Source organism: Triticum dicoccoides, chromosome 3A (genome assembly GCF_002162155.2).
Source record: "Triticum dicoccoides isolate Atlit2015 ecotype Zavitan chromosome 3A, WEW_v2.0, whole genome shotgun sequence".
In the NCBI taxonomy this organism is placed as follows: Eukaryota; Viridiplantae; Streptophyta; class Magnoliopsida; order Poales; family Poaceae; genus Triticum; species Triticum dicoccoides.
This window is the reverse complement of record NC_041384.1, coordinates 700,447,280-700,457,264: the sequence shown is the minus strand read 5'-3', so window position 1 is coordinate 700,457,264 and position 9,985 is coordinate 700,447,280.

Below are 9,985 nucleotides of genomic sequence, written 5' to 3'. Positions count from 1 at the left end.
AACGTCTGCACTTGGAGGCCCAACAACGTCTACAAGAAGAAGGTTGTGTAGTAGACATCACATATTTGCATATGCTAGGCTCGTCAAGTTTAACCCGAGTATTCCGCATGTGCAAAACTAGCTTGCACCCGTTGTATGTGAACGTAGAGCTTATCGCACCCGATCATCATGTGGTGTCTCGGCATGACGAACTGTAGGAACGGTGCATACTCAGGGAGAACACTTGTACCTTGAAATTTAGTGATAGATCATCTTATAATGCTACCACCGAACTAAGCAAAATAACATGCATAAAGGATAAACATCACATGCAATCAATATAAGTGATATGATATGGCTATAACCATCTTGTGCCTTTGATCTCCATTTCCAAAGCACCATCATGATCACCATCTTCACCGGCTTGACACCTTGATCTCCATCGAAGCATTGTTGTCGTCTCGCCAATTATTGCTTCTACAACTATTGCTACTGCTTAGTGATAAAGTAAAGCAATTACATGGCGATTGCATTTCATACAATAAAGCAACAACCATATGGCTCCTGCAGTTGCCGCTAACTTTGTTACAAAACATGATCATCTCATACAATAAAATTTGGCATCTTGTCTTGACCATATCACATCACAACATGCCCTGCAAAAACAAGTTAGATATCCTCTACTTTGTTGTTGCAAGTTTTACGTGGCTTCTACGGGCTGAGCAAGAACCGTTCTTACCTACGCATAAAAACCCACAATGTGGTATAGTGATTGCTTTTTGATCTTCAGAAAGAACCCTGTTCATTGAATCCGATTCAACTAAAGTTGGAGAAACTAACACCCACCAGCCTCCTGTGTGCGAAGCATGTCGGTAGAACCAGTCTCGCGTAAGCGTATGCGTGATGTCGGTCTGGGCCGCTTCATCCAACAATACCGCCGAATCAAGAATCAACTAGTGACGGCACGCAATATGTATATACCCACGCCCACAACTCCTTTGTGTTCTACTCATGCATATAAGATCTACGCATAAACCTGGCTCTGATGCCACTGTTGGGTAATGCAGTAATTTCAAAAAAATCCTACGCACACGCAAGATCTATCATGGTGATGCATCGGAACAAGAGGGGAAGAGTGTTGTCCACATACCCTTGTATACCGTAAGCGGAAGCATTATGACAACGCGATTTATGTAGTCATACGTCTTCATGATCCGACCAATCCTAGTACTGAAAGTACGGCACCTCCGCGATCTGCACACGTTCGTCTCAGTGACGTCCCACGAACTCTCGATCTAGCTGAGTGTCGAGGGAGAGCTTCGTCAACACGACGACATGATGACGGTGATGATGAAGCTGTCGACGCTGGGCTTTGCCTAAGCACTACGACGATATGACCGAGGTGGATTATGGTGGAGGGGGCACCACACACGGCTAAGGGATCAATGATCAACTTGTGTGTTCTAGGGTGCCCCCTGCCCCCGTATATAAAGGAGCAAGGGGGAGGCCGGCCGGCCCTTGGGGCGCACCAAGGAGGGGAGGAGTCCTCCTCCTAGTAGGAGTAGGAATCCCTCTTTCCTAGTCCAACTAGGAGGAGGAAGGGGAAAGGAAGGAAAGGATAAGGGAGAAGGAAAGGGGGGCGCCGATTTTCTACGAAATCATCCGGAACACTTCCGGTGTATGAATATAGCCATCCAATATATAAATCTTTATGTCTCGACCATTTCGAGACTCCTCGTCATGTCCATGATCATATCCGGGACTCCGAACTATCTTCGGTACTTCAAAACACATAAACTCATAATACCGATCGTCACTGAACGTTAAGCATGCGGACCTACGGGTTAGAGAACTATGTAGACATGGTCGAGACACGTCTCCGGTCAATAACCAGTAGTGGAACCTGGATGTTCATATTGGCTCCCACATATTCTACGAAGATCTTTATCGGTCAAATCGCATAACGTTATACGTTGTTCCCTTTGTCATCCGTATGTTACTTGCCCGAGATTCGATCGTCGGTATCTCAATACCTAGTTCAATCTTGTTAGTGGCAAGTCTCTTTACTCGTTCCGTAATGCATCATCCCGCAACTAACTCATTAGTCATATCGCTTGCAAGGATTATAGTGATGTGCATTACTGAGAGGGCCCAAAGGTACCTCTCCAATACACGGAGTGACAAATCCTAATCTCGATGTATGCAAACTCAACAAACACCATCGGAGACACCTATAGAGCATCTTTATAGTCACCCAGTTACGTTGTGATGTTTGATAGCACACTAAGTGTTCCTCCGGTATTCGGGATTTGCATGATATCATAGTCATAGGAACATGTGTAAGTTATGGAGAAAGCAATAGCAACAAACTAAACGATCATCGTGCTAAGCTAACGGATTGGTGAAGTCAAGCATATCATTCTCCAATGATGTTATCCCGTTAATCAAATGACAACTCATGTCTATGGTCAGGAAAGATAACCATCATTGATTCAACGAGCTAGTCAAGTAGAGGCATACTAGTGACACTCTGTTTGTCTACGTATTCATACTATAGGAGATATGCCCTAGATGCAATAATAAATGATATTATTTATCTCCGAGTTCATAATTATGTTTATGTTCCATGGTATAACTGCAATGATTCTCGAGTCTGTAATATCCACGAGGCTCGGAGGAAGACTCATATGCACGTGTGGAATAATAAACAGTAAGAAGTATTCCTAGTATGGCCTCTAAGACTAGCTCAAGTGTTGCATGATGGTTCCGTTTTCCTGATCATGGGCATGTCTATGCCAACAATTTTTAGGGCACAATGTTAAGAGAACATTTGTGTTGAATCGACGCAGATTGATGTTATGCTAAGAGATTCATTCGTCACAAGTTAATGTTACATAACACAGAGATGGTTAACGTTTGCATGATTCCTTAGACCATGAGAGTATCGAGTTTCTTCATGCTTGCTTCATGAACTTTGGGGTTTGTTAAACGTCATCCGTAAATGGGTGGCTATTACGGAGGCTTACGGGTTCATGGAAAAGTGTGTCAAGTAACTTGATATCTCAAGATTGGGATTTGCTCCTCCGACGATGGAGAGATATTCTCGGGCCCTCTCGGTATTACGGTATCCATCATCTTCTGGCCAGACACATTGTGATTTGATCACTGGGATGCTGGAACACGGAAACGAGAAAAGAGAACAAAACCGGTAACGAGGTAACTTGCATGGTGGACAAATTGTTCGTCCACGGGGATGCAACAAATATCACCTTGGGTGTTTGCAAATATCGCGAAGCAACATGAATAGCTCACTACAACTGGAGGTTCACTCGAATATTTATTCGTGTGGGTATAGGGGTCAATATGGGTGTCCAGGGCTCCGATGTTGATCATTGATCGGAAGGGGTTCCGGGTCATGTCTATACTTCACCGAACCTATAGGGTCACACGCTTAAGGGTCATCTATCTGTTGAATACTAGACATGGAGTCTGAGAGAAAATCATCGAAAAAGTTTCGGGCACCGAAAAGTTTCGGACAATGGAAAAGTTCCGCAGAGAGAGGTCATCGGATGAGTTTCGGTGAAACCGAAAAAGTTGTTTCGGGGTATACCATTAAGTCAAAATGGTTTCGGCACATGCCTGATAATTCTTGGAGGGTGCCAGAATCATTCTGGAAACTTTTTGGAATTTTTAGAAATAAAAACCAGAAATGTTTCAGAGCTGCAGGAACCGTTTCAGATGCTTTTCGCAGATGAAAATCACTAAACTGGAATTGTTCTAGAACGCATTGAAAATTATTATGGTGGGTACTGGAAATGTTCTAAGCCCACATAAATATTTTCAGTTCGAACGGACGCTGAAAAATGTCATCGTCATTAGTGAAAGTGCTTTTTGGGATATTTTATGGAAAGCCACCTTTTGGGGCTTTGCCCAAAAGATCTAGGGATGACATGGAAGGGTGGGAACCTCCTTTTGGGGGGCCCCACAAGGGGTGGGACGTTCATGGGTGCAGCTCATCCATGGGGCCCCACTTGTCCCTTGTTCTTACTGTTTAGGTCCTTGGGAAGGACTCCATTTCATGTGGGTTTTGGGTTTTCTTGTAAAACCAACCTACCCATTGGGATTTCCTATAAATAGAGGTGGAGGGGCAGCCCTCCACTCTCATCCCTTCTATCATACAAGTGCCATGCAATGATCTGGCTTCTCTCTCCCTCCCAACGAAATAGTTTCGTAGAGCCGAAAGGTTGTCTGGGTTCCGGCAGGAACTAGTTCTGGACGGCAAAGCCCTGCCGGATATATGACACCGTATGTGTGCAACTCTGTAGAGAGATCGTAGTTTCGGTCTTAGTTCGTGAGTGCCTCCCGAAGGGCTGTCCGTGTGACCGTCCGAGTTTCGAAGGTCCTCCCGAAGGGCTGTCCGAGTGACCGTTCGAGTTTCGAAGGTCGTCCCGAAGGGCTGTCCGCGACACCGTCCGGGGGGCTATTCGACCGCCTCCCGGAGGGCTGTCTGAGGAGCAGATGAGGGTATATATCCTCGCAGTTGGGAGGTTGTAAATCCTAGCTGCGGGGATCTGCACCACCGATCATCATCGACTCTACTTCCCGCTGCGCTACGAGTCGGTAACAAAAAAGATCAAACCATGTACGCAGTCTCCATAGTGGTCCTAGGCTGGTGCGTAGGTCGAATTTTTTTTATTTTCTATCGCATTACCCTACAGTGGCATCATGAGCCATGCTATGCGTAGATGCATGTTGCGATCTAGAATACATAGAGATTTGTGGGTATTGCATCATATAATTAGGTAGTAGATGAGATCTATTGCTGAAAATTATTTATGTGGGTGACAGATGAAATCTATTACCCGATGTTCTTGTTGCTTCCCTGGAATTTGCATATTTTTGATCTTGATACCAGTATGGTGGAGTTTCAATGTTCTGGCAATGCACGATCCTGATTGATCAACGAAGTGCTAACAGTTCATTGAATTCCATCGCAGGTAAAAAGAAATATTAAATTTAGCAGATGAAAGGGCAATGCAGATATGATCTGCACGGGGGTCATGCATATGACGAAGTTTAGTATGGGGCTTGAGATTTTATTATCTCGTGTTTCACACACCCCACAAAGTTAATCTAGCGACTTGAATTATCATACTTGATGATGGACATTGGTAGCTTCGGTTTGTTTCGAAACCTTAGAAGCCACGAAAAACAAGTCTTTGCATGAACCGATTAGAGGAGTCTAACTCGGTTTTGCAGGAGGGTTTTGCATGTGCATGTGATGTGGTATACCACTGCTCATAATAATTTGATTATGTATGAGATGACTATATGATGTAAATTGATTAACATGACCTGCGTTTCATGATTCGGCACGATTGCTGGAGCCATATGATTATCACTTTAGTGACCTGCGTGTCAACCTTAAGTAATGCACTTATTTTATTATCTATAGAGATAGCAATATTATCTGGTGCATCGGCAAGGTGGTGGCAATCTTCGTGAAGGTGAACAACGATGCAACTGCCGAAGTCGAAGAAATGAAAGACTTCTCCGTCAGAAAGGGCTATACCATATATGCTATTATGAATTGCCTGAGATGTTTATCCCTTATGATGCACCCTTCTTGATTGCATGGTAGTCGCTTTTTATTAGGGTGATCTCTCACTTAAATATCAAGTTGTTAGTGTTCTCCCAAGTGTAGCACCGTCACGACACCTATCTTTTCGGGGTGCGCCATGGATGCATGGGTATGAACGATTAGAGAAGTGTGAGGCAGGTGAGGTCAGACCTCGTAGCAAGATCACTTGGTTGTCTTGACGTTCATGGCAGGATCGTCCTGAGCTCGGAACACACACATCGAAAGATGAGCAAGAGTCACATAGAGATGTGATCGGCAAGTTGGCCTACCGATTAAAATTCCCGTTATGAGATGATGATTCTATGGCGATGAATTGAAGTCTAGATCTTGTATCACTCAAAATTAATTATGAGAGATATTGATTTGAGTGGGAGCGCACTGTTGAATTAACATGTTTAGTTCTCAGTGCAATTAATTATGAACAATGTCTAAGTGTTTCTTACAAAATAGTTGTAGAATAATGGCTCACATTTCCACCTTACCTGTTAAAATTGAATAGCTGTTAAATATCTGGTTAAAACACTACGATTGTAACATAATATGAGGATTGTCCTCAAAAGTGCCGAGAAGGACTTTGTCCTATCACATGCTTTCCGTATCCTCCCGCTAGTGCCATGGATCATGTGACTCTCGTCCTTCGATCCAAAAGCTAGAATTATGTTACGGTCAAGTGGAATATGTTTGCTTCCATGAAACCCAAACTTCGGAAGTTGGGATAGTTATATGATATTCATGGAACTGAAAATTATTTTCAGATACAAACAAAGCAATGTTTGTTTGCAAGTATCAGTAAAAGTGTTTACTATGCATTTTACTATTGGGAAAGGGATCCAGAAGAACGCCTGTCATGTAATGAAAGGTGAATAAAACAACAACTTAAAGAGAAAGGAAGTGTCCAAAGGGTGTTAGTATGACTTACACGCCTAGGAAGTCCGGGGCTAACGCCACTCTTAAGTTGGGTGCTTCTTTTGCGAGTAGGAGAAATACTAAAAGTTAAGCTGTTAGAAGTATAAAGGCAGAAAGAAAGATGACTGGAATATCCAGCTCATGTATGAATGTCATACAAGTTTTTGATGTATAGTAGGCTGGTCAAAGATATAGTTCTTGGGAATTATGGTTACACATGTTAATCACTAATTCTTGGGTATTGTGAGTTAATCACAAAGATACCCACTTGATTGCATTATGTTACGAGTCAATGTAAGAGATACTATGGCCTAAAAAGACTAGCCAGAAATGAGGTTAAGGTATACACAGGGAACGTAGTAAATGTTACTATACCTTCCATTGGTGTATTGCCGTCTGTATTTATTTTCATAATTCATTTAGAGTTTTACAAACTCTAGCCCATTGCATAAGGTATCTTGCAAGACGGTTGTTCAGAAGAGAACTTTTTGTGTTCGATGTTATGAATAACACAAGGGCCATACATTCATTATGAATGAGATGTATGTTTTGAATATTGATAATAATAATAATACAATACCTCTGGGTTTACTTTCATAATTCATTTTAGAGTTTCATACACTCTAGCCCATTGCACAATATTTGTTGCAAAAGAGTTGTTCATAAAAACAACAATTGTTGTTAAGTATTATGAATAACCACTACTAGGGAAAAGGCTAGCAGCAGCGCGGGTTTTAGGCCTATCAGTACCGCGGGTACCCGCGCTACCAATAAGGCGCTACAGCTAACGTATGGCAGTAGCGCTGGTCCACCCGCGCTACTGCTACACAAGTGTTGCAGCAGTGCGCTTAAAGGAACCTCGCTGCTGCTAATAGCTATAGCGCGCTTCCCCTGTTCTCGCTACTGCTACAACCGCGCTGCTGCTAACTTTTCTGCACTCGCTACTGCTAATTTTAGTAGTTTTTTGTTTTTTTCCGCATATTTGTTTTGTATTTGAACAGGCTTTATAGAAGAATCTTTAGCACATACAAATGTCATCATGATACACATACAAATGCCTGCGAGACCACAAATGTAATCATAGCATATACATACAAATAGTCTCGTCATAATCATCATCCAACACAAAGTGGTATCTTGTCATCATCTCGAAAATAGCGATACATGCAAGTCTCGAATACTTGCAACTACAACGTCAACCATCTAAACAAAGGTATACACGAGAAGAGCTATCACTATGAGTGAGAGCGGAACTATGCAGTACATGAGATGGCGGTTACGAGTCCTCTCTCGCGCTAGTGTGAACCTCAAGTAACTATCTTCTCCTTCTTGTCTGCTTTTGAAGCCTTTATGGCTGGCGTCCGAGAACCCATTCACTTGCGCCTGACACTCATGCCACTCGTTGTACACCCCCGGAACCTTCCCTTTGTACACGACATAGCAGTTCCATCTCGCCATCAAGAAACTAGGTACCTGTTAGAGATGCATGTTCATGAAGAGGATGTACAATCATATATATGCAACAAAATATACTAGAGAACACCGAAAAAGAAAGGGTTAGCAACTAGATGCAACATACAGTATGCAAATTAATTAACTAGAGGTACGCAGGTCATCGTATGCAAAATAACAAAGTAGCGTTACGCAAGTTCGGCAGGGATCGTGGACATCACAAAGTTGCATCACTACAAATAGTATACAAGTTCAACTGACACATATCATCATCATCGGCATCATAAATAACTAGAAGTTCCATCCTTCCATATCATCGAGGATGGACCCTAGCTTCTTGAACGGCGTGAGGTCTAGACGTTGCATGCCTATGTGAGTTCGGATGTCAGCTCGCGATATAGGGCCGTGGTGGAACATCCCCTTCTCATTGATGACTTCTTTCATGATGATTGTCGCAATGTCGCTTTGGATGCGAAAGAAGTCATCTCTATGTTTATAATCCGCTTCTCCATGAGATTCTAGCCACTTGTGGATATGATCATCATTTCTGCTTCTCATGCGAAGCTTTTGGTGGTCCATGTTGAACTGATTCATGAGATGGAGGATGTACAATCCATCCTTCTTGCTTGGTTTTGGGACTTGGATGCAGGAGAAGTTAGTTTTATGCGCGAAACCCATCTTCTTGTTCCTTTGTTTCCTGATCTGCATGTGGCCACCTCTAAAGCTGAAGCCTTGGAGAGCATCATCTAGAATATTCATTATGCACTACAGGAATCAACTACTTTGCCGTCAGCCATGGCGGACGGCAAAGGCATTGATGGCTGACGGCAAAGGTCTTTGCCGTCCACCGCAGACGGCAAAAGGTGACGGCAAAGTAAGGTTCGGCAAAGAGGTACTTTGCCGTCTGCTTCGGGTGGCTGACGGCAAAGGAGCCTTTGCCTTCAGCAGTGGACGGCAAAGAGTGCAGACGGCAATAAGTGCGCTGTTACTCCGTTAGGTGGCTAACGGCAGGCCTTTGCCGTCCGCCGTGTGATGTCATTCGACGTCACTACATGGCAGGCCTTTGCCGTCCGCCGCTGTAGGCAAAGTTTTTGCTCTTTGCCGTCCACCGCGGATGGCAAAGCCTTTGCCGTCAGCCACTATAGGCAAACTGACCAAATTGGTCAGCCTCCCAGGAAGCACAGCTGCCTGCCATGTGCCCTCTTTGCCGTCCGCTGCTGATGGCAAAGAGCTCTTTGCCGTCTGTGGCAGACGGCAAAGAGCTTGCATATTGGCTCTTTTTTTCTGTTTTTTGAATCCAGCAATTTTCAGAGCAAATATATATGACATATATAGATATATTTCCATATCAGATATCCAGCACATAAGTTTCATATCACATATCACATAAGTTTCATCCATACACATTGTTCATACCTAAGCAAGTTCCATCCATATACATATTACAATAGGAAGTTCCATCATAGCAAGCTAGATACAATGCAAAGTTTCATGAAAGGAAAAGCAAGCACTCCATCATAGCAAGCTAGGTTCCATGAAGTGAATGAAATCTGCAAAATGGTAAATAAGAAAGTTAGAAATAGGTGACTAGAACAAGAAGAAGACTAGAACAAGAAGTATATGTCATTTATGAGCTAACTTAGTTGAAATGGATCATATATGAGCTAACTAAGTTGAAATGGGTTGTTTATGAGCTAACTTAGTTGAAATGGATCATTTATGAGCTAACTTAGTTAAAATGGGTCATTTATGAGCTAACTAAGGTGAAGGGCATCGTTTTTGAGCTAACTAAGGTGAAATGAATAGTTTTTGAGCTAACTAAGGTGAAATGGATCATTTATGAGCTAACTTAGGTTAAATGGATCATTTATGAGCTAACTTACTTGAAATGGGTCGTTTATGAGCTAACTAAGGTGAAATGGATCTTTTTGAGCTAACTAAGGTGAAATGGATTGTTTTTGAGCTAACTTAGGTGAAATGGATCATTTATGAGCTAACTTTGTTGAA